Raw genomic sequence first — 26,071 nt, forward strand, 5'->3', positions numbered from 1 at the left:
CCAGTTCAAATCTATAATCTTTTGATTTCACTCTTCCAACTTGGAAAGCTATTGAATTAATATTTGTACTTTTTAAAGGTGCTATTATTGCCTTAAAATGTAAAATCAGGCTTTTCAAAGTAGTGCTGAAAGAACATTTCAGATTGAAACAACACAAATTGTTAGCTGAAATTCAGAATTCAAAGGGGCTTCCCCCAAAATTGAAAAGATGTATGATAAGAATTTTATTTCAGTTCTAAAAAATATAGTCAACACATCTAGAAATAGAGATCCACTCTGACCCCATTTAGTTTTGGTTATGCCAATCTCTTTTGGGTTTTTATATGGACTACAGTGCCTCTTCTCAGTGACAGTATTTATGAAACTTCCCCAAAACCAGCCTTTCCCCACCTATAGACAGTCCCAAGAAAGAAAAGGGGGAATTATTTTTCTACAGAGGAAAAGTGATTGGAACAGTGACTTTTGATTTTAGAAATTATATTACATTGATGAAATTGGCAAAATTCTCTGAGACTCCAGATTATTTAAATTTTTCTCACAAAGTTATTGAAAGCTCAAATTCAATCCTCGTGGAGTTTTTAAACCCCAAACATTCTCAAATTCCGCTCCAGATTATTTCCTTTACAACTGCTGCTCTTCTAAGAAGCAAGATATAATTTACTGAATTAAGTGACTTTAAAAGGAGCCTAATCCAATTCATGAAAGACAGGACTTAATGGCTTGGGGCTATATTTGTAACCATTTGTTTACATATTGAAATACAAATATATCAATTTGTAACCATTTATTTAGTGAGCATTCAAACATTCGTTACAATACTTTAAAAAGTGGCTTATGACCATTTTTCATACTTATGACCACTGCAGCATCCCCATGGTCATGTGATCAAAATTCAGTTGCTTGGGACTGACTCGTATGACAATTGTATTGTCCTTGATCATGTGATCACCATTTGCAACTTACTGACAAAGTCAATGGGGAAGTCAGATTCACTTAACAACCATATTACTAACTTAATAACGGCACTGATTCACTTAACAACTGTGGCGAGAAATGTTGTAAAATGGGGCAAAACGCACTTAACAACTGTTTTGCTTAGCAATATATTCTCCAAAATAAAACTTGTATATCTTCAATTCCACTTACTAGCAGTAATAATTAAAGAGACCTCTCCCATGTATGACTTACTTATAAGCTTTCTGGATATATTTGGTTAGTCTCAATTTGACAGAGAGCAAGCACAGATAGGTCTTTGATTTGACCCAGCAAGATTCACATTATGGTCCTATGTCATCCAGCTTTTGGTGGGAAGTCAAGCATTGCTGTACAGCACACAATGTGAGCCTCTGAGACTGCATGCATCTCAAGCGTCATGTTTTATTGAATTATGTCAGTTCTATTAGCTTAAATCCACTTGAATTATACTGGCTGTATGAGTTGGCACAGCAGGGTGACCATTAATACAAATAGGATTTCAGATTTATTTACTGGATACTTTATTCCAGTCAGCGATCTGTTGAAGTAGAAATCATGAGTTGTACAAAGACTTCAGGTTTAGTGCAATCAAGGATGGAAGGATTTAGAATCTGTTTGGGGATCTCTCTTCTCTTTGCAACGATCCAGTTCAATGTTATCAGAATTATATATTGTAAAGAATGTGAACTCAACGGTAGCCAGCAAATATTATTCATCTCATGAGGGAAAGGTCTCCTCTAGGTTGTTCAAAGGGTATAATTAAAAGATCGAGATGGTAATCAGAATGGTACATGAAAGGTTGTTTTGTATGTACATTGAGTGCACAATGTACGGGAGTAGGCAGAGTTGCAATAGTACTATTGCAATCGCCATCTTGATTTGTTTTTTTACTATACCCTCCGTATGTCCCTGAGCTTTACTAAGCTATATTCCAGCAATTGCCAGCTGTTTCTTTGCTATAATGGAGCCTTACTTCAGACTACCTGATTATCCTACTGCAAACATTTGGGCAGCACTGTTTATTTGTTGCGTATCTAAATTTTAATCATCACAGTCAGGAAACTTTGCTACAATAGTGGTTGCCTCGATTTTTGCTGTTCGGAACTGTAGCCCTTGTCTTTCAGAGAAACCAGTTTTAAGGCTGCGTTGGCAGATGTTGCATCTTCCTGTGGAAGATAAATCTTCCTGTGTTGGCAGAAGTATGGAGGTCTCAGAAGCTACTGGTGATGCAATGGTTCGAGTGCAGTATTACAAGCTAACTCTGCTCATAGCCTGGACTTCGATCGTGATGGGGCTCAAGGTTGATTTAGCCTTCCCTCCTTCTGAGGTCAATAAAATGAGGATCCAGACCAGGGGTGAAATCTAAAATGTTTTCCTACAGGTTCTGTGGGTGTGGTGTGCTGGGGGGATGTCCTGTGACTAAGTGGGCGTGGCCAACTAAGTGTCACTCACAGCCACACCCACTCAGTCACAAGAAACCCCCACCACCAAGCCACGCCCACAGAACCCGGTAGGAAAACATTTTAAATTTCTACTCTGCCGCCCTTCACCACCTGCTCGCCCTTCGCTTTGGGTCGGGGGCTGGGGCCCAGAGACGCGCCATTCACTGAAGCCCCGGAGCTGCCGCCTGGTCACCACCTACCTCAACCAGGTCAGGGAATTCACCATTCCCCAACTCCAGCCTTGCCGCAGAGCTGCCGCCCACTCACCCTTCGCCACGCGGTGTGTCCTACTCCTTACCTTTTTCCCACAGCTGGCTGCCAGGGAAGGCAAGCACCTGAAAGTTACCAGAGCTGCTCTCCTTGAATGTGCTGCCATCGCCGCCCTGGTCCACGCGCTGGCTGCGCAAGCGCACACCCAACCTGCCACTGATGAGTGAATGAAATAAACGGCGTGCGCTTGCGCAGAAAAACATTTTTTTTCTGATTTAAGGTTAAGGTCTAGAACCATGATGGCAAACCTATGGCATATGTACCACCTAGCCATATCAGTGGGCACACAAGCTCAGCTCCGGCGCGCATATGCGTGCCAGCCAGCTGATTTTCGGGCTTACTGGGCCCACCAGAAATAGGGAAGTAGAGGTTGTTTCCTGCCTCCGGAGGGCCTCAGGGGGTGGTGGGGAAGGCCCGTTTTTCTCTCTCACCTGGCTCCAGAGCCTTTCTAGGAGTCTGGGGAGGGCAAAAATGGCCTTCCCCACCCTCCCAGAGGCCCTCCAGAGGCCAGAAACGGCCCATTTGCCAACTTCCGATGGGACCGGAAAGCCCATTTTTTGCTGTCCCCACATTTTTTGCTGACCATTTTCTGGTCCCACCGGAAGTTGGCAAACGGGCCATTTCTGGCCTCTGGAGGGCCTCCGGGGGGAGTGGGAAGGCCATATTCGCCCTCCCCAGACTCCTAGAGAGGCTTTGGAGCCAGGTGAGAGAGAAAAACGGGCCTACTGGGCCATCGCCTGCCAGTAGCGGGGAGATCAGGGCAGTTTGTGTGTGCATGTACAGGGGCGGGGCACATAGAATTATGGGTGTGGGCAAGCATGTGTGCAAAACCCCCCCTCCCACCCTTCTGGCATGTGCTGGCAAAAAGATTAGCCATCACTGGTCTAGAAGTAGTTTCCAAATAGAAACAAAACTAGATATATTCATTTCTCTGATTAAAACAGTTAATTTTGCCATCTCTTCTAGCTCCATCATTTTCCATCCATTCTACCATTGTAAGAATTGACATATTTCCATTTTCCAACATATAAAATTTCACTGCTTCATGTTCCATATTGCTGTCAAAATCTCCCTTACTTGACTTTCCCTCACTCAAGAATAGATGTAGCATAAATTATATGCAGATGAAGGGAAGGAATGCTGTGTTGGAGCTATTACTAAAACTGTGATTTCAACATAATTTTTTTCCAAGTAAAGAGAGGATTAACTAGACTGTAATAATTTCTTTCTACATTAGTAAAAGAAAAAATAAGTAAATGTTTGAGCAATTATGCCCATGATTGCCCAAACTCATGCCAATTCATGCCCATGAATCCTTGTCATTCATGTAATAATGAGTGTGTCATCAAATAATTTTGGAAGCCATTATTTCTAAATGTAACTTATTTTATCAATAAGAACTTAATTTAAAATATTTAAATATGAAAATACTGTTTTGTAATATGTTTGGAAAAGCTAGTCCCCAAATTCTAAGGATAAACTGCTATATATATGAAATAAGAAAACAAGTGAATTTCCTGACAAAGATATTCCTGCACAAGAATTTTTTGTTTGTTTGTGGACATAATAGTAAAAACAATCTGTCAGTGGTTCATATAGTTGGAAATGGGAAAAACTAGAAAGTATATTTCTATAGTTTCAAATGATATTTATAAGCTAAGCAAATTTTGTCTATAATTTTTGTATCATGTGTAGTGATAGCTACCATTTATACTTCAAAAGATACATGTGGAAATAATTTCTTCCTTTAATTTTCCCACCTAAATGCCAGTTCTTTTCAAAGAAAGAATTCTGTCATTGATACAATTGTAAAACTGTCATTACTGAGTATTTATCAAAAGGCAAATCAACAATTGTGAGAGACAGAATTGTGTTTTCATCCATTAATCTGCTTTTTTTGTGGGATTCCTGTTCATACGCCTAGGTTTTGAGTACCTCAAGTGGTTTATACTCTCTAAATCCAAAGCAAAACTCAAAGCTTCCTCTTCAAATTCAGTCCTGTTGCTAAGGAACCAGCCTAGTCATGATCACGTAACCCAGATGACAAAATCAATAAGGAAATTAGTCTTAAATATCACTAGTTACATTTCTTCATGCATTAACAGCTATTTTGGTTAAGCCAAAATGGAACTAGCTGCAGTAGAAGCCACGCTGACACATTTCCCAAAATTGCTGGTTCTTTTTTTTTATAGTTCACTGTAAGAGCTGATATATATTTCTTTTCAAGCGAAAAGGTTATATAGTTTAAACAATAACGAAGTAGCTTGGCTGAAATAGCTTATGCCTCAGGATGTACTGGTTACAGGAAGGCTGTTTGCTGTATGCTGAATTTATTTTATTTTAAGGCTTGTTTTTACAATGATACTATCTGAAGGCTGCACAGGCAATTTGTTAACACGCTGTGGCAATTGCTGGAATTAAAAACACAAACAGGCTGTGCTGTCAAAAGATATGTGAGGAAATATTTTTTGTAAAAAAAAAAAAAAATCACAGCATTGGCCCAGCACACAGCTTCTACTGGCATGAACCTCTGCAAAGGAACAAGGTGTTAAGCCTAAATTAGAAAACAAACTCCATAGGGAAAGTATTGATATAAACTATAGTAACAGGAGGTGTGCTTCTTTTGTTTTGTTTTGTTTTGATTTGATTTGATTTATGCATTTATTTATGTGTATCCACCTGCAAAATGGGTTGAATTGTGGGAGAGTGACTGGTCCAAAATCACCCAGCTGGCTTTCATGGCTAAGGTAGGTCTAGAACTCTCAGGCTCCTGGTTTCTAGCCTGGTACCTTAACCACTAGATCAGGTTTCTCCAAACTTGGCAACTTTAACTTGGCAACCTCCTGCAGAACTTCTTCTATGCTGGCTGTGAAATTCTGGGATTTGAAGTCCACAAATCTTAAAGTTGACAAATCTGGAAATCCCTACTGACTAGATGAAACTGTTTTCTCCCTTCTCCCCCTGTTATATATCCCAGGGAGTTGTAGAGATTCAGTCTTTCTTATCTTACTGCACTCAGTCCATGGTCCTGCCCTTGTTGTTGTCTTAGATCATCTCCATAGGTCTGTGCAAAAGTGGGCAAATGCCAAACTATGCATTCTGATTCAAACATTCCTTTTGTAAGAACAGCAACTGGGTCATAACATCATAATGCACATTCGGATAAGATTTGTAGATTCAGCAGCTAATTTGCTGATTGTTTTACTTTGCTTCCAGTTTAAGGAATAGTATCTTGAAAAGGAACAATATAATAATTGGAAGGGTGGAGTGGACTGTAAGATCAGATCCTATTGTTCTTGTTTATTAGAGTGTGATTCTCCTCATATAAAACACAGCCAGTCTGTACTGGTAAGTCTGTTCAACTGCTACAAACATAAAGAAGAAAGAACACACTATGTGATGGAGTAACCTATTTAAAAAGGTCAATCTTGATTTCTATTTTGAAGGAAATATTTTAACAGGCTCAAGAAAAGAACCACGATGGTAAAATGTATATGATTTTTGTATTATATGGTGACTATATGGATCTATCTATCTATCTATCTATCTATCTATCTATCTATCTATCTATCTATCTATCTATCTATCTATCTATCTATCTACCTACCTACCTACCTACCTACCTACCTACCTGTTATTTCCATAACCAAATGAAGCAAGTACAAATATTTGCTCTGATCACTCTACGCTTCTGCCTCTGTTCCTCCCCACCCCCCACCCCCCAAAATTTCCATCTTTGTCAAAATGCAAACCCCATGATTAATTTTCATTTCAGTGCTAAGAAATGAAAAGGAAGAATTTCTTTTCTGTCTCCTCATTTCCCATTTAAATATATATTTATGTTATAAGCCTGCACAGCAAGTTCTAGGGAGATAGATTATGGAAGAAATCTTGCCATAGTGTGTGTGATCTTTTAAATATTTCGGTTCAAAACTGAGTTCGGCTATCAGCCTTTTGAGGAAGTCCTGACAAGAATCACAAAGCCTGAGTATTAACTGCTTTTACTGTATGGCAGAATCTGAGAGAATTGGAAAGCATCTCTCCCCTCCTTTACTTTCATTTCAAAGAAAACTAGGGAGTGTCCCTTCTAAGAAGCTTCCCACATGCCTTTGCTTCTGGGGGCTGAGACACCTTTTGCACGGTGGTTGCCTAGTCTGTGGTTCTTCCTGTCTCCTAGGTCATTCCCACATACCTTTAGAAAGGCTCATATAAATTATTTGCACCACCCCTGGTTTCACATTGAGCTAAATTAGTTTTCTTGTGTGTCTTCCCACATTAATCTTGATACTGCGAATATATTAAAATTAAAAATGATGAAAATGCCCGATTTAATAGGACTTATTTTTATTTATTTTATTATTTTTATTATTCATATTTCTATGCCGCCCACTCTCCGAGGACTCTGGCGGCTTATACAAAAGACAGTATACTAAATAGCATATTGCCCCCAACAATCTGGGTCCTCATTTTACCCATCTCGGAAGGATGAAAGGCTGAGTCAACCTTGAGCCAGTGAGATTTGATCCGCTGATCTGCTGAACTAGCAGTCAGTTGAAGTAGCTGCAGTACTGCACCCTAACCACTGCACCACCTCGACTTGTATCAGTACAGGTAGTCCTTGACTTACAACAGTTCATTTAGTGACTGTTCAAAGTTACAATGGCACTGAAACAAGTGACCATTTTTCACAGTTACAATCTCTGCAGCATCGCATGATTATGTGATCAAAATTCAGATACTTGGCAACTGGTTCATACTTACATTTATTTGTTTGTTTGTATTCCACCTTTCTTGTTTTTACAAACAACTGAAGATGGAGAATGTACCTAATATTCCTTCCTCCTCCTATTTTCCCCACAACAACAACCTTGTGAGGTGAGTTGGGCTTTGAGAGAGAGTGACTGGTCACCCAGCTGGCTTTCATGCCTAAGGTGGGACTAGAACTCATGATGTCCCACTTATCTTTGAGAGTTTCCATATTAAACTGTTTTTACACTATCAGACGAAGAACAAGTTAGATTTATTCAATATATAAAGATAGTGATAAAAATAATTTAAATGGTTTCTAAAATAAAAATCGTATCCTCATAAATATATGGGTTACTTTTTTCATTTTTCACTTTTGCCTTCCTGTCTTCAACAAAATTCCACTTCTAATTTTGGCATTATACAGCTTAATTCAATCAGCAGAGGAATGTACATTTTTATCTCATCTGACTTTCTATTTCAGTCACGGAATTAATTAAAATGAGCAATGGGCAGTCTGTTTTAAAATAATTCACTAATTTTCTATTTTCCCAGTTGAAATTTGATGGCATCTGTAAAAGATCCATAATCTTTTCCTTCAAGCTGGACTGATGTTATTAGGAGATACTGGAGTAAGCAGAGATAACATCATAAAAATCTGTAGTGGAAACTGTAAGAAACTGAACTCAAAATTAGTATCCCTCCCATTATATTCATCAACTTCTGTCTTTGGCAAGACACTCTCAGTTTCATTATCGCCATCTGCAATATGTGGAATCATATCACTTGTAGAACAAGTTTTATTCATTTTAAAATTCAGTTTAAAAAGTTTTATACTTTCAAGACTGTTCACAGGCAAAAATCATAAAAATAATTTAAAACATAGAACAGTTACCATATTTTTCGCATATATAAGACACTATAAGACACTCTGGACCATAAGACACACCTAGCTTTTAGAGAGGAAAGCAAGAAAAAAAAATCTATCTCTGCCTCCCAGAAATTTGCCTCCTTGCAGGAAACAGCCTGGTAAGCTTCAGCACAGCGTGATTTAGCACAAGCAGCTGATTGGCGGTTGGATCGGCCTCCCTGATCCATGCTGCCTGGAATGGGTCAAAAACGGGACGCACGGAGGCTGAAAATGGGGCATGCAGAGGCCGAAAATGGAGCACACAGAGGCAGTGATAGGCAGCGGCAGCGATGGGCGGCAGTGACCCCCGCAGCCTGGAACAGCTGATTGGCAGTATTCCGGGAGCCAATCCAACTGCCAATCAGCTGCTCATGCCAAATCAGGTTGTGCTGAAGCTGACCAGGCTATTTGCTGTTTGCTGCAAGGAGGCAAATTGCTGGGAGGCAGAGGCCGAAGGGTGGGGGTCGGCGGGTGGGCGGGGCTTTGGCAACATTAGCTCTATAAGATGCACAGACATTTCCATCCACTTTGGGGGTGGGGGGGAATGTGTCTTATAGACTGAAAAATACAGTAACCATCTAGTACAATGCTACAATAATGAGAGTAACATAATGCTGGTGAAATGTATCGAATACTTGAAATCTCTGTATAGTTACTACACTAAGCTCTTTTCTCTTTCTTTCTTTCTTTTCTTTTTTTCTTTTTTTCCTTTCTTTCTCTGAAAATAGACATCACCTGTCTTCTTATCATCATCATCATTGGGCAATGTGTTGAGTGGCAATGTGTTACCATATGTTTTCGTCTTGGGGATAATGTAACATTTTTCAGTAAATATTTGAGTGAAGAGGTGGAAGAATGCTAATCAGATTTTCAGAGAATACAAAATTGGATGGGAGAGCTGACACTCTAGAACATAGAAACAACAATTAAAGAACTGAATCAAAGTAACAGATTAAAATTTAAGAGAGTGAGTGAGTGAGTTCACTCTTCACTTAGGAAAAAAGTAAATGAGGAAGTACAGGATGAGGAATATCTGATTTAGAAATAATGTGTATGAAACGGATCTTAAATTGCAGTTGTTCATAAGCTGAATATGAGCTTGTGAGGAGGTCTACTATAGCTCTTCAGCTGTGTTCTGTGTAGTTCCAGAATGCAGAACATGCACAATGGATTCAGGTTAGAGGAAAACTGATTCTGATTGAATGATAGAAAAAAAAATATCTCTTAATAGCAAGAGCCATTCAGGAGTGGAACCAATTACCCTGAAATGCAGTAGACTCTCTTTCGCTATATGAGTTCTGGCAGAGATTGACAGCTATTCTGTTGGGGATGCACAGCCTCAGGTAACCTCCTTGAGTAAGGTTGGCTATTTTTCACTCTATGATGAAGAGATGTCGCTTCCTAAAGATCATCTGACAATGCAAGCCTTGAACCATCTTTTCAGGGAACGTACCAGGTTTCGAACCTGAAGCTAAAAAGAGCTTAAGGAAAAAGTGTGTGGGCGTGAATGGCACACCTGTTTGCATCTCCTTAAATAACATTTATTTTTTTAAAAAAAAATATTGTTTTAAACAAAACAAAACATAAAACAACCATCATCCATTACAATTACTGAAAATGAATCGATCAATTACAATTCTTTTATGCTTAATCCCATATCCCAAATTTACAAGTTATTTAATTTCTCTCATTTGACAATTTATTATATCCCTTTGTATTATTATTCTCATTTACCAATTATTTAACAGTGGCTTATCTCCCGTAAAAAACCACTTCATATATTTTATTATTACATTTATTTCACGTTTCATATTTCATTTCCATGTTTATTATCTAGCCATTGATAAAATAAGTCCCATGTAATATTGTTTGTCTTCCTGTTCTCTAATTTCAAATGTCAATTTACTCATTTCAGCACATTCCATAATTTTCTTAATAACTTCATCTTCTGTAGGTATTTTCTCCTTTTTCCAGTTTTTAGCAAATACTTTACTTTACTTTACTTTACTTTACTTTACTTTTATTAGATTTCTATACCGCCCTTCTCCCGAAGGACTAAGGGCGATGTACAGCCATATTAAAACACATATAATTTACAAAATTTAACAACCATTAAAATCAAATATACAAAATTTGGTCCACAAATTAAAAGCTAACATATACCCATTTAAAATTCATATTCATATTAGGCCAGCCCGGCTTGTTGAAACAGGAGGGTCTTCAGGGCGCGGCGAAAGGTGTGCAGGTCGGGAATCATATGCACATCTAGGGGCAGCTCATTCCAGAGCGCTGGTGCCCCCACAGAGAAGACTCTCCCCCTGGGTGTCGCCAGTGAACATTGTTTAGCCGACGGCACCCTGAGGAGCCCCTCTCTGTGGGAGCGAATTGGCCGGTGGGAGGCTGTCAATGGCAGAAGGCGGTCTCATATATATCCTGGTCCTGAGCCATGGAGCGCTTTAAAGGTGGTAACCAACACCTTGAATCGCACCTGGAAGACCACTGGGAGCCAGTACAGCTCGTGCAGGAGAGGTGTCACGCAGGTGTGACAAGTTGCTCCCATAATCACCCGCACGGCCGCATTCTGGACCAGTTGGAGCCTCCGAGTGCTCTTCAAGGGGAGACCCATGTAGAGAGCATTGCAGTACTCCAGATGGAACATGACAATGGTATGAGTGACCGTGCGCAGGGCATCCCAGTCCAGAAAGGGACGCAACTGGTGTATCAGGTGAACACTGTGTTTTTTAGAGGAAGTTGTGTTCTTGAGATTATTTTGGAGGAAGTATGTTCAGGTCGGCTTGACCTCGTTAAGAAAGGGAAGTGCGCATATGCTGATATTACTTGTTATATTGATATTACATGTATAAGCAATATTTTTAAGTGGGGTATTTTTATATACTGGAGTTATGGGGACTTTCCATAATGGGAATACCATGTGTTTATCTGTTATATAAAGTCTGAAATTGTACTCAAGGGACATGCTTGTATCCTGTAAGGTGTAACCTGAAATTGTATAAAAGACGGCGAGAACGAATGGTAATTTGCTCCCTCACTTTGAGGGGGACCTTTGCAAAGAAATAATTAATAAATAGTATTCTTGTCTTATCTCTCAACTCTCTGTCATTTATTTTCTGGGTGACAGGCATTTCCTGTGTATCACAACCTGATAGAAAGCTCCCCTGGCCACGGCCGTCATATGCTCTTCCAAAGACAGCCGTGTATCCAGGAGAACACCCAAGTTGTGAGCCCTCTCTGTGGGGGCCAGGATCTCACCCCCAATAGTCAGCGATGGCACCAGCTGACTATACCGGGACGCCAGGTACCACAGCCACTCGGTCATGGAAGGGTTGCGTCTAAGCCTGTTCCTCCCCATCCAGATCTGCACGGCCTCCAGGCACCGGGACATCACGTCAAGGGCATCATTGGGATGGTCCAGGGTGGAGATGTACAGCTGAGTGTCGTCAGCATACTGATGGAACTTCACCCCGAAACCACGGATGATCTCACCCAGTGGCTTCACATAAATGTTGAACAGAAGGGGTGAGAGGACCGACCCTTGCAGCACTCCACAAACAAGGCGCCTCGAGGTCAACCTCTGTCCCCCTGCCAACACAAACTGTGTATGGTCAGAGAGGAAGGAGAACCACCGCAACATGGTGCCCCCCACTCCCAGCCCCTCCAATCGTCACAGCATGATACCATGGTCAATGGTATCAAAAGCCGCTGAGAGATCTAATAGGACCAGGACAGAGGAACAACCCCTGTCCCGAGCCCTCCAGAGATCATCAACCAATGCGACCAATGCCATTTCCATGCCTGAAGCCTGACTGGAACGGGTCCAGATAGTCAGCTTCATCCAGGTACTGGGGAAGTTGTCGCGCAACCATGCTCTCAACAACCTTCACAACAAAGCGAAGGTTGGAGACTGGACAATAGTTTGCTAATATAGCCGGGTCCAGGGAAGGCTTCTTGAGGAGGGGCTTCACCACCGCCTCTTTCAAAGAGGGAGGGAAGAAACCCTCACTCAAAGAGGCATTAATAATCCCCTGGAGCCAGCCTCGTGTAACCGCCCGGGAGGCCAGCACCAACCAGGAGGGACACGGGTCCAATAAACATGTGGCAGCACTAAGCCTACCCAGAATCCTGTCCATGTCCTTGGGAGTCATAGGGTCAAACCCTCCCAGATAACATTCTCAAGACCCACCTCCGTCACCCCATCCGAATCTACCCAATCAGAGTCCAGGCCTTCCCGAATCTGAGTGACTTTGTCATGCAGGAATTGCACAAAATCCTCAGCCCTGCCCTGTAAGGGGTCTTCCATTGCTCCCAGATGAAGGAGGGAGTGGGTCACCCTAAACAGGGCTGCTGGGCGGTTCTCTGCAGACTTGATAAGAGCGGAAAAATAATTAGATTTTGCCACTTTTATCGCCACTAGGTAGATCTTAATATGAGGCCTCACCAGTGTTTGGTCAGATTCGGAGCGACTGGCCCTCCAATCGCTCTCCAGGCGTCTAGCCACTGTTAAAACATTTACAATTAAATATCTCAATTCTCTATTATATGTTTCTGATAAAATCCCTAATAAAAATATCTCTGGTTTAAAGTCAATGTGTTTCTTTGTCATTTTTTCCAACCATGTGTGGATTTTAGTTCAATATCTTTTAGCTTCTGCACATGTCCACCACATATGGTAATATGAACCTGGAGTCTGATAACACTTCCAACACTTCTCCGATTTATTCTTAAACATCCTGGCTATTCTCGCCAGGGGTAGATGCCACCTGTAAAACATCTTATACAAATTCTCCTTATATGCTGTTGACATTGTCATTTTATAGTTTTGCAACCACAATTTTTGCCATTTCTCTAGATCAATCCCATAACCAAAAATTTTCCCCCATGCAATCATTGTCTCTTTAACTTGTTCTTCTTCCAGTTTTACTTCTAATAGATAACCATACAGTTTTTCATCAGAACCTGTTAAAATTTTATCTAAATTCATCAAATTACTGTAAAAACCCTCTGTCTTAGAATCTTTATCATATCTAGACTGTATTTGTATATATGAAAACCAATCCATTTTTATCTCTTGTTTTTCTAATTCTTGCTTTGATTTAAGTTCACCCTTTTCATTCAATAATTCACAATATCTAACAATTTGTTCCTTTCTAAATGTTATTGAGTATGAGAATGCTTCAATAGTAGATAACCAGAATTTTTAAATTTTTAAATAAGATATCTTTTAATCTTCTCCCAGTTTGATAACAAAGACTCTCATATAACGTGTCTTCTAAAATAACCCTGTGTTTTTGTACTCATATACCATAAGAAAGTATGCCAACCCAACAGCAAGTCATGTCCTTCTAAAGTCAACAATCTAATATTTCATAACATTATCCATTCTTTAATCCACATCAAGCTTGATAGTATAATTCCCAATCCGGCAAACCAAAACCTCCTCTTGTTCTAACATCTTGCAACAATTTTAATTTTATCCTCACCTTTTTACCCTGCCAGATATATTTTAACACAATTTTATTTAGATCTTCAAAATACTCTTTTCCCAACCTAATTGGAATTGTCTGGAACAAATATAAAATTCTAGGCAATATATTCATTTTAATAGTTGATATCCTCCCTATCAATGATAGTTGCAAATTCTCCCATTTAGCCAAATCTGTCACTATCTGTTGTCCTTAAATAACATTTATATTTTCTTGAGCTCACATAGTAACTGGGGTAATATCAGTAAAATAAACATTTTAATTTATCAGGAGTATCCCACATCTTCTCCAAAATACCTTGTCTCATCTCACCTAACAGCACTTTCTTAACTGAAATGTATATTTTTGTGTGTTGTTGTGGCTACTGTGCAGTCCTAGGTTCTTTAAGGAGGCAATGACAATGTGGCATGGAGAATTATGTCCTCTTCAAACCATGTTTGTAGCATCAGATTTGAAGCACTGTATGTTCTTGTTTCATTTCCTACCTTCTGTTTCTATCTCAATATTGCCTCTTTTGATGTAAGCTTTGGCCTTTGTTGACTTTTTAGGAACTTCTAGACAAAATATCACTCCTAAGTATTATGCATTTCTTCTTTCAAAGTAGCTTAGATGCACACAAAGCATCATCCATCATTACAGCAAAATTAGGAAGGACCAAAAGTGATATGATATGATCAATAGCATGCCGGTGCAATGTTCAGCACCTGCTCACTGTTGAGGATATCAACCACAACTTTCCTTTATTCACCAAAAATACACCATTCAACTTCACATATGTCCTGTGTCACTCAACTAATCATATATAAAAAGAAAATTTAGTATCAGTCTTTACTGCTCTATTTTTTTCAGTAAGATCATGTAGTTAACTGCATCTGCTGTTTATTAACAAGACAAGATATAAGCGCCCTTGTTGTTGACCTGACATGCTCTCTGATTCTTCCCATAGTAGTAGTATAGTAACAACAACTTTACAGTAACTGAAAAGCTTACATTTCAAGATAAATTTGGAAATTATTCAACATTACTCTTAATCAGACCATCATGTTCATCATCATCAGAATTGGAAGGAAACTTGGAGGTCTTCTAGTCCAACCCCCTGCTCAAGCAGGAGACCCTATACCATTTCAGACAAATGGCTGTCCAGTCTCTTCTTGAAAGCCTCCATTGATGGAGCACCCACATCTTTTAAAGACAAAGATCAGAATCTTGATTGGAAGACATGTGGAATTGCTTTTCAGGATGATTTTCCTTAGAGAGAATCATTTTCAAGTCCACAAATCTACATGAGAGTGAGATAACCTCTTTCTTAGCTAAATCCAAATGCATTTGGTTATTTTTTTCATCTCTCTCTAATTACAGTGTGGACCTTGGCCTTGTATTCCATACTGGTAATCTATTAAGGACATTTAATATGCTAACATATTTAGCACATATATACAGTAAGTGTTCTTGTTTTTCTTTGCAATGTTCAAGCAACATTAACTATTGTCATGCTGTTGTCTATAGTGTGAACCAGTGTCAGACTTGCCCCAGCCGGATCCCTAGGAAAGAAAAACCCTTGACTCCATTTGGTTGAGTGATAGGTGCTTTTACTAAGGATTACTGGTTGCAGCAAAAGCAGGCAAGAACTAAAGCTTCCCATACAAAGTTACAAGTTTTCCCCTTTGTGATTTCCCCCTCCCCTTTGCCAGACTGTCAGTATCCAATAGCAACCCTGTGCAATATTTTGGGAATCGTTTTGATTTTAGGCATGTCTTGAAATGATTGTGCATACTTTCCCAGGCTAGGCCTCCTTGGGCAGCTGGATTAGTCTGGATTTCACACGTCTGATTTATGTCAGTGCCAATCCCTCCCCCCTCCCTTTGCCTCCTTCTACTTCCTCCTGCACTTCTTCCCCAAATGCCTGTGCCCCCTCTCCCAGTTTATGGCAGGATTCCAATAGTTTAGCAGAGTGTAGCAAGGATGGTAGAGCTGACAGCCAGTTTGGTGTAGTAGTTAAAGGCAATGAGCTAGAAACAGGAAGACCATGAGTTGTAGTTCTGGTTTATGCATGAAATTAGCTAGATGACATTGGGCAGTCACTCTCTCCCTCTCAGCCTTAGGAAGAAATCAATGGCAAGCCACTTTTGAAAAATATTGCCAAGAAAACTTGTCAAATATTCAAGACTGAGTCAAAGGCATAAATATAAATTGTCACTAATAATAGTAACCAAACATTTAATTTTAAAAATATGGATGTCTTGGCTGGAACAAAGAAAGCAAGATTTTAGTAATTTATAAGGAAGATGTTTCCAAGAATAGTCATGCATTGAAGCAAATTATCAAGGCAAGCAGTGAGATCCCTATCATTAGAAACTTTAAAAATACAGTAAACTGAGAAAAGAACAGATGTAATTGTGTTTAAATAAAAGCCCATTAACTAACTGCTGAAAGATAGCAATCATAAGTTATCCAGTGGAACATTCTTTAAATTTTTGTTATTTTATATTTTGTTGATTTTGTCAATTTATTTAACTGTACATTATCCAAAGTCTAGTCTTTAAATGCAATATTTAGACTTATAACTCACATGTAGAAGGATTATCAAATATAGGTTAAATAAAAGCAAAAAATTATATCTACCTGATTGTAAACCAGAACAGTATGTAAAGAAAATATATTTATTTAGCTCACTGGGACCTTACCTCTGATTTCATAGGCTTAAAGATATCTAATAACAAATTTAATGACAATACAGTGATTTTAAACTCAAATGTGGAACTGGCCTAGCTGTTTGCCCTATAAAAGCTAAATTTATTTGTTTTTGCTTTTAATTTCATATTCCCTTCTATATAATAATATTGAAGTTTATAATTAAAAAAATAAGAACTAATATAAACCAGAGTAAAAGTAAAGAAGAATCAATGTGCCAAAAAGAAAGAGAAAAAAGAAAGAAAAGAAAGTGGAATGAATATATAAAGAGTATTCTCCCTTCATAAGAACTATATACAATTTTAGTAATTTAGCATTTTCTCTTAAAATACAATAAATGGTCTCTTCTTCTCATACTTCATCTCTTCAATAAACAAATCTTCGAAGCCTCATCATTTAGTCCTGATCAGCAAAGTCCATTACAAGTTACCAGAGATAGCAATGTATCTGTTTTAGTCTTGAGCAACCATCTTAACATTCCCTGTCTTTTAACAATCTGATCTTTAATCCAGTCAAATAAAGTCTTGGAACTTGATTTCTTATTCTTTTTTCTCTCACACAAAATTCTTCACAATATTAATGTCCCTTTTTTATAAGTATAAGAAAGTTATCCAGGTCACTCTTTTGATTTGATAAAACATCATTGGATTTCATTTATATATCTATTGTAACATCTCTTTCCACATCATTCCCATAACCAGTCATTTTTATATCCCCTTTCAAATCAGAATCAGTCTCATCTAGTAAAGCTTGTTCCTTTTCCATAACATTTTCTAACCACGATCAGTATATAACAGCAGACATTTTTCAAATTAACTTCTGGATCTAATGTGCTCAAATATCCTTTAGTACATCCATTGTTAAAATATGATGCACCATTCTGTATAAATAAGTTGAAGTGTTCTTCTCCTTAAATTGTCATCTGGTTTCCTTTAGCGTCCAGCCAACTCCCATCTTATTTATTTACACACACACACACACACACACAGAGGCATTTCAATACAAGTAGTCCTTAAGTTATGATCATTCATTCAGCAACCGTTTGAAGTTAAACAAGGGAGACTTACGACTAGTCCTCAGACTTTTAGCCATTTCAATACCTGCATAGTTATGTGAACAAAATTCAAGTTCTTGGCAACCAGCTTGAATTTACAACTGTTTGCAGCATACTGCTGTCATGTGATTTCCATTTGTGACTTTCCTTGCTGGCTTCCCACAAGCAAAGTCAATGGGGAAACCAGCAAGAAAAGCCTTCCCCACCCCTCATTGCACACCATGCCCTTCTTTCCCCCTTTGCTCAAACTCATCCCATGACCTCCTTCACCTGCCTCCCTGCACTCACTCACTCACACACATACACACGTGCACCCCACACCCTCTTTCCCTGGCCTCCCTGGGCTCACAAACACCCCACACCCATTCTAATCTTATACTGTATATAGTGATTACATCAGTGACCAGAAACACATATTAACTTTGTTCGGTTGTTCCTGCCAATTTGCATAGCTAACGGGGTGGGGGGGTGGGGGGGGAACCAAGCTAGATTTGCCTGAGTGGGTAATCAAAGTACTGATAACTCCTCTTGTCCTTTCCTTGTCCATTATGAAGGCGACAGCCTTCTCTTAATATTTGTCTCCAAATTCTTTCAAACAGCTGAACATGACAAATTCAATGTAACTATCACTGATAATACCTATCCACAGAGCTGCTCTGTATAGACCTATCATATTATTTTATTTTTATTTACTAAACTTGAAAAGGAAATGAAATCACTCCAAAATGCTAAAGGGGATGGTAACTAAAATAACGTAGTTAATTGCTTAGTATGTAAAAACACCCACGATCTCCTATCTGTAGCAAATAGCTTTAAGGAGCATGAAGTAGAATTGTGATGAATAGGAGTGGTTTTACTGCTGATTGGAATTTGGTGTGGGAATTGTCTGGATAGCAAGAAATGCTGTGGCTGCTTCTCCGGGAAGTTTCTTTTAATGAATAATTCAGAAGCATTTCTGCAAGCTGTAAGCAACGTTTTCAAAGCTTTTTTCCACATTCTGGAAGGAGTTGTTTTGCTTAATGCTGGAGAATCCCTTCTTTATGGTTTCAGAACAATTTTACTGCATGTCACTCCCCATACATTTCGGCAGTTCTATTCATGTGAGAAATTTATATTGGAGTTGGAAAGTTTATGCATCAGTGCTGGTACAATTGATACTTTTCAACTCACAACTCTGTTGAGTAACCCAGCTTATGTAAGGCACGTTGCTATAGAAATATGAAGAACTATGAATTAGATATTACAAGAGAGATTAACAAGTTAAGGGGGGAAATGTTGTCTTCAGGCTCAAGATTATTACAAAATTGCATTTTCTTTATATTTTTTTTCTAATGTTCCAGAAAGTAATATAAAAAGGACATTTTTTTTTAATGAGGAAAAACTTAAATAGCTATTTGAATTGACTTTTAAAGAAACATTATGTGAAATGAGGTAGACCAGTTTTGGGATGAATCCAAAGATCAGCATGAGCAGGACAGTAATGGACTTCAAGGCAACCTTAGTCAGATAGACAAGAGAAAGAAATTTCCTCTTTTAATAACTATGTCAAACCTACTTTAAGGCTTATAGGTAGTCCTTGGCTTACAACCATTTGTTCAGCACCCATTCGAAGTTACGGCAGTGCTAAAAAAATGGACTTATAACCCATGCTTAACATTATGGCTTTTGCAATGTCCTACCCCAGTCATGTGAACAACCCATCCATACTTATGGCTGTAGATCACTCCAACTCCCCTCAACTGCCTATATATTCCAGTCTCTGCCCTTTGGCCATCCTGAACTCCAAGACCCATGCTATCCTGCTCACCATCACCCAGCTTACCTTTGCCATTTTCTTCCTCCTGCTGCTGCCAAGGCAAGGGCAGTCTGTCTGCTGGGCTGGACTTTGGCTGTGGGAACAACAACAGCAAGAACAAAAAAAGCTGAAATCTTCTGCCAAAATGCCCCTTTGCAAAAAGATCCTGGAGCAATCCTCCTCTTTCTTCTTCTTCCTCCATCTTCCTCCTCCACCTCCTCCTCCTTCCCCTTTCTCCTCCTCTTTCCCCTTCTGTCGTTCTTCCTCCTCCATCTTCCTCCCTCCTCCTCCTCCTCATCCCATCATTCCTCCATGAGCTCAATATGGCCCTTCAGTTTTATTTCTGAAACGACTTTCCTGTTCTGAGTGCTTGAGCCAAAGTCACACATAGCTGAGGTGGACTTGAATCTAGTTTCCCTGTTCTCTAGGGACACTCCGACCACAATGCCATTCACCATTCATATTTCATAAAATGAATGGTAAGGGGGCTGGCCATTATTGAGCCTGATGATGTTTTCTTAATTGAAAAACAGCCCATGAAATGCAAAGCATTTGTTTAATAATAAATAGATTGTTTCTTCTTTTCTGGTTCTCAAGGGAGGCAGCTAGAAACCCTAAAGCAAACACTTGCTTTATAATCTCCCAGCTGAGATTTCACTTTGTGGTTAACAGTGGTAATTGTGTATATTGAAGTCTAGCTAGGAACTGCACCAAGCTGTATTTGTTTTTATTTAAGGGGTAAAAGAACATTATTTCCATGGCTTTCCCCGCATGGTGTCAAATGACATCCTTTTTGTGTGTGTGGAAGGAAAAGAGGAAATAGTCTGATTTGTGTGTTCAGTTTGCTTCACAGACTCTGCTGAGTAATCAGCTCAGGAACTCAGGAATTTCAGTGATGGTGGCCATCATTTTACACACACACACACACACTCACACACTCCAACGAGTTAGATGTAATATCAAGAGACAAATGCATGCAAAGTTCACTTTAACTATGCGTGCTTTAAAAATAAACTGGTGCTACTTCATCTTGACACTCATTTTTGTACTACCCGTTACATTAAGTCCTTAAATGCTTCAACTGCATTGTTGTTTATTCTCTCTGTGATTTAAGTGTCTGATTTTCATTTTTTTAAAAAAAAATTCAGCTCATTCTGATTATTTGAAGTCCACTGCTGTAGACCTGACTTAAACATAGAACCAGTGGTGGGTTGCTACCGGTTCTCACCGGTTTGGGCGAGTCGGTAGCGGAGATGGTGAGGTGAGAGTGGACCGCTTCTCTCTGATGGTTAGCTTGGCCCTCCCGTCTGCCCCTGCGTTATACATACCTTATATTCGGTCATTTTTAGCCCAGCTGAAAGACATAGCAGAGCGGATTTCTGTGTCTCAGCTGTTCCTTAATACACTGCGCTTGCGCAGAGCGAAGTGAAGCGCGTGCATGAAGCGAACCGGTGGTAACACTGGTTGAAACCCACCACTGCATACAACTTTATGTAAAATGAACAAATGAACTGTATTAATTGGGCGCATATGTGAAATATCTGACCCTAGCAGTATTAGTGCAACACCATTTGTTGGCCAAACCGTGGACTGGCCCATTCAAACTGGTTTTGTTTTGTTTTGTTTTGTTTTGTTTCGTTTCGTTTCGTTTCGTTTCGTTTCGTTTCGTTTCGTTTCGTTTCGTTTACTCGATGCAAAGGAACCAATTTATCACACAAGGCAAGGAAATTACAAAATCTATTTATTCTGCACAGAACCAAAGATGTGGACCCAAGTCAAAAATTGGGAGCCCCAATACACAAATTAGCATAGCTTTTATAAACTTCTAAACAAAAGTGCATGATTGTTAACAAGCAATAGGCAACAAGCACTTCACACCCCTCCCAATGTAGCATTTCAGCCCCCTGTCCTTTCCTTGCTGGTTGATAAGATTGGCAGCTGAATATGCCAAACTTTCTAGCTAACTTATCTGCCACAAGAAAAAGGGACTTAGAATTGACTGCAGCCTGTTATGAGTTATTTGATGATGGCAGTCTTGCCTGATCCTCCCAGGAAAGTACAGGCAGAGCAGAAGACTCGAAAAGGGAAACAGAGACAACAATGGAGTTTAGATAAAAATGGGGTTTGAGCCAGCCACACTAGTCCTAAACATTTACTTAAAATGAAAGCCCAGTTTAAATGCCCAGCTATGACAATCTTGAAAGCTTCTAAAAATTATTAAAAACATAAACTAATGGTGTTGCATTTAATCCACATAACAAACTAGTAATCTATTTTTCATTATACGTACGATATCTGTTTTGTTAATCTGTTCTGTTAAACAAAAATAGGACTTCCTTAGCTTTTTCATGAAAAAGCTAAAGGTTTTCAACAACAGATTTCAGGGCCTGGTCATGACGTGACATACCCTTTTAACAAGGGACTATTCCATAAATGAGAAAATTTTTCTAGTACTCACAGAAATTTATTTTAGAAAGAGGAAGAGTCCAGTAATTCACATTTCCACTCTTCCAGACTCTAAAAGCTTCCAGGCATAATAACTCATACAGTCTGACCATTCTTTCATTATATTCATGCCATAGTTGCTATTAGTTCCTGATACAATAATACGTAGCTTGTCTATCCAGCAGGAATTTTCAGTCATGCAGTCAGTCCTTTCAAGGTTTGTTTTCATTAACCTTTTACATGTTTGAGTAGAGAGTTCACTCTTACATGTTACTAGGGAAAGGATGAGGTGTTCCCCCCACCCTGTCCTGTCCCCCCAGCAACAGCATTTACTTGAAATACAACAAAACGTATCTCTTTTCTGCTTCCCAACTTGGAGAGGAAGAGAAAGCCTAAGGCCATGATGGCAAACCTATGGCACGTGTGCCACAGGTGGCACGCGGAGCCATATCTGTGGGCACGCAAGCATTGCCCTAGCTCAGTTCCAGTGCACATGCGCACACTGGCCAGCTGATTTTCGGGCTTTCCGGGCCCACTGGAAGTTGGGAAACAGGCCATTTCCGGCCTCCGAAGGGCCTCTGGAGGGGGGTGGGGAAGGCCGTTTTCACCCTCCCCAGGCTCCAAAAAAGCCTCTGGAACATGGGGAGGGCAAAAAACGGGCCTACTGGGCCTACCATGCCATCACATGCCAAAAGCGGGAGGAGCGCGGGGGATTGCACGTGCATGCATGGGGGGTGGGGCGCATTGAATTATGGGTGTGGGCACACAGACACATGACACCCCCATGCTCCCCACGCTTTTGGCACACAACGACAAAAAGATTAGCCATCACTGGCCTAAGGTAATGTTATTTTTCAATTAGCCTGCCAGAATTTTCAGGTGCAAGAATAAGACAGCTTACTTTCTATACAGACACCATATTTTCATATCTGTAAATTGTAGGCTATAAATTTTAGAATGGTGAAATTTAAAGATAGCATATTTTAAGGATGGAGACAACAGCCATTCTGTTAACCTCTTTTTAGTAGCAGTCACATCAATCAACCTCAAAGTCCTACCTAACTCCAGATAGCATTTGTAAGATACTATCTGGAAGACTTCCTGTTTTGAACTGCACATACCAAATATGCTTTTATTTATTTATTTTATTTATTTAATTTATTAGTCATATTTCTATGCCGCCCACTCGCCGAGGACTCTGGGCAGCTTAAACCAAAGACAGTATATTAAATAGCATATTGCCCCCAACAATCTGGGTCCTCATTTTACCCACCTTGGAAGGATGGAAGGCTGAGTCAACCTTGAGCCAGTGAGATTTGATCCACTGATCTGCTGAACTAACAGTCAGCTGAAGTAGCTGCAGTACTGCACTCTAACCACTGCGCCACCTCGGCTTTCAGTATGAAGTTATTGTAGGTGCCCACAGTGAGATGGTTGGCATATAAATTTAATGTATTATAAATAAATTGCGGGCAAATAAGAAGAATGTCAGTCCACTGTTGATTGATTTATTCCTTCTGAGTTTGCAAATAAATTGGTGAGCTATTCAGTGCTTCTCAATATGAGTAGTAGAAAACACCATTTATGTACATGACTGAGTTTTCCAGGATTTGCCATTTTGCTCACAAAAGAACTCCTGTTTACTTCTTGTTTAGAACATTTATATACTCTGACCTTCAAAAAAGCCTTTCTGAGAACTGTTCGCAAATGAAAACTAAAAATACAGTAATACAAAATATATTTCTTTGCAATTCCCAGGGTACAAGTTGACAGCTGCCTTTGTGATTGTTAGCGCTGAGAAGCTAGTAATTTTATCCACATCTGATTATTGTACAAACAAGCAACAAATTGGTCTCTCAAGGCATAATTTAACATTTGACCAAATTGACAGTATTCTGACATCCTGAGTGCTGCAAACTATACTGTTGATTCTCCACTTCTCTGGTTATTACTGATTCTGAAAGCATTGATGTGGTAGAATAAAAATAAAGTGGAATATGCAGCATTTTCACTGTCCCTCAGCATTTTGCAAACATATTCCCTCTTTTTTGTGTTAATTAAAGTTTTCTGGAATGAAAATTGCCTCTTTCCCTGCCTTCTTTGGTTCATTTACTAGCATCTAGAAAATAGTGAAAAGTAATTTTTTTAATGACTAAAAGTGAAGAAGTATAAATATTTCTACTACAACTTGAGTAGACCAAAGGCCCTTTGAAATGTTCCTAGCTTTAATTAATACATATGTATGGGACACAATATGAAATGGCCTTTTCCAAACAACATAAACAAGTTGTTATGTCCATATGTACATAGGTTTGTGTAGAGGGTTTGTGGGTTTTCCGTACAAAATCCACAATGAATGCACCTAAATTGGGGACAGGTTTTCCAGTTCCTTCTCAATCTTCTTTTTAAATTCAGATAACATCCAAAATAACATCACATCACAATTTATATTTCTCTCTGTGTGTGTATTTGCCCTACAATATCTCTCATGCAATTTACGACAGAAGTTATCAATTACCATAGAGCCATGTCTGAAATCAAGTGGTTAATTCCCTATACAGGATGTTCATGGTAGGATGGTTTTCTTTATGTAAAAATCTGCAAATGTAGATTTTTTCCAAGAAAGTAATATTGTGTGGTTCGACTTTTATAATATTGAGAATGTTACTGATGCATAGTTAAGGCTCAGTAATGTTCTGTTTTTGTAGTATGAATTTAAATACATTCTGTTTGGTCATGAACATCCTAATTCAATATACAGTGGTAGGTATATATACTATACATATTTTCAATTAACTTGTAGAAGATTCACAGTTTGTATCATATTAAATATTCCATTACCTCAGGGTGCAGTAATGGCAGTTGTTTTGTTATTAAAATGATTAAAATTCCTGATGTTCACATTAATAATCTACCATGAATTTTGAAACTAGAAATATTTTGAACTATTACTCAAAGCTCACTAATTAAGTTGTAGAATTGGGGACATATAGGCAGTAGGACAGTTCAGTTCAGATGCTTCGTTGTTATGTCAGAAAGGGTTACCTAACTGCCTGATTGTTTTAAATTATTCTAATCATTTATGTCTAACATGTCTATCAGTACTGTTAAACATCTACATATTTAAATTTAAATTTCCACATGTACAAACGAAGAAATAAAGATGGTTGTTAGCGATTCGAAGCATCTGTCATTTCCAAAAGAAAAGCGAAGAAGAAAAAATATCTCTTTAATACAGAAGTAAAAAAAAAAAAAGATTAAGTGATTTCCCCAGATGTCTGAAACAGAATTATGCAAAAATAGCTATCTTTATCTAGCTTGTTATTCTAAATGGCATTATCAGTGGTGAGCTGTACATATTTTAAAATTATCCCACAATGTTTTGGCACAAAAAGAATGTCTTCATCTTTTCTCTGCATTAGACTTCCTTAAAATTGTTGCGATGGAAGTTATGGCTGCTGGATCATTTAGTAAACAGCACTATCCATAATAAGATCAGGAACCTTCCTGGCACCGAATGGAAACTAACTGTGTTTTTCCTATCACCAGATGTCTGATGGGTTACAAGTGGTGGAAATGCTCACTCACCCTGTCAAAAATGCAGAGATCAGTTTGATCGCTTTCAAAAGTGCATTATCAGACTGTGGCAATCAATATGTGTGAATGTTACAATAAAGATAGATTTTCATGGTTTCTGTTTCTTATCTAGACTGCCTTGAAGGGCTGACATCAGATATCTGCAGGGGTTGGACTTTGGACCTTGGTTTAGATTGCAAAGTCATACCTGCAACATTTTGCAAATATTTAAAGCAAACTTGCCTATCAGTACTGCAGGAGACTTCCCTTCTGCAGTTGCTTATCTCTAATAATTGATTTCAGAGAACTTCAATTGGTAGTTTAGCTGATCTTTCTTCTTTAATGCCCAAACCTATTAAAGAAATGCCTAGAATATCCAGTCATGTTTGTCAGCTCTGATCAAAAAGATGAAACTTCCCACTCCTGTGAATCTCAGGATGCTCTTTAATGTTTATCTTTTTGGTCTTTTGAATGGGAAGGACATGAGATTCACTCTTTTCCTATTCTAGGTCAAACTTTAAAATGAAGCCACCTTCTTGGCTTTGTCGTTGGCCAAAAATAAGTCATTATCGGTACATGTTTCTGGTAGTAGCCAACATACCAAGCAGATGGACCAGACTCTGTGTCTCTTCACATTCACACAGCGTGTTGTTATCTGCTAAGAGC

The 26,071-nt window shown here is 39.0% G+C and overlaps 1 protein-coding gene and 1 long non-coding RNA gene across 4 annotated transcripts in view; one reads left to right on the forward strand and one right to left on the reverse strand.

The window, feature by feature from the left end:
* DLGAP2 (DLG associated protein 2) overlaps positions 1-26,071 on the forward strand; it is a 459,052-nt gene that overhangs the window by 283,834 nt on the left and 149,147 nt on the right. The gene's annotated exons all lie outside the window — the stretch shown is intronic.
* LOC132711120 (uncharacterized) overlaps positions 1-26,071 on the reverse strand; it is a 40,990-nt gene that overhangs the window by 14,465 nt on the left and 454 nt on the right. Inside the window, exon 2 of the long non-coding RNA XR_009621926.2 lies at positions 19,412-19,478. This is a non-coding gene — a long non-coding RNA (uncharacterized LOC132711120). The remainder of the gene's footprint in view (positions 1-19,411; positions 19,479-26,071) is intronic.

This window comes from Pantherophis guttatus, chromosome 1 (genome assembly GCF_059756535.1).
Source record: "Pantherophis guttatus breed Tessera chromosome 1, ASM5975653v1, whole genome shotgun sequence".
In the NCBI taxonomy this organism is placed as follows: domain Eukaryota; kingdom Metazoa; phylum Chordata; class Lepidosauria; order Squamata; family Colubridae; genus Pantherophis; species Pantherophis guttatus.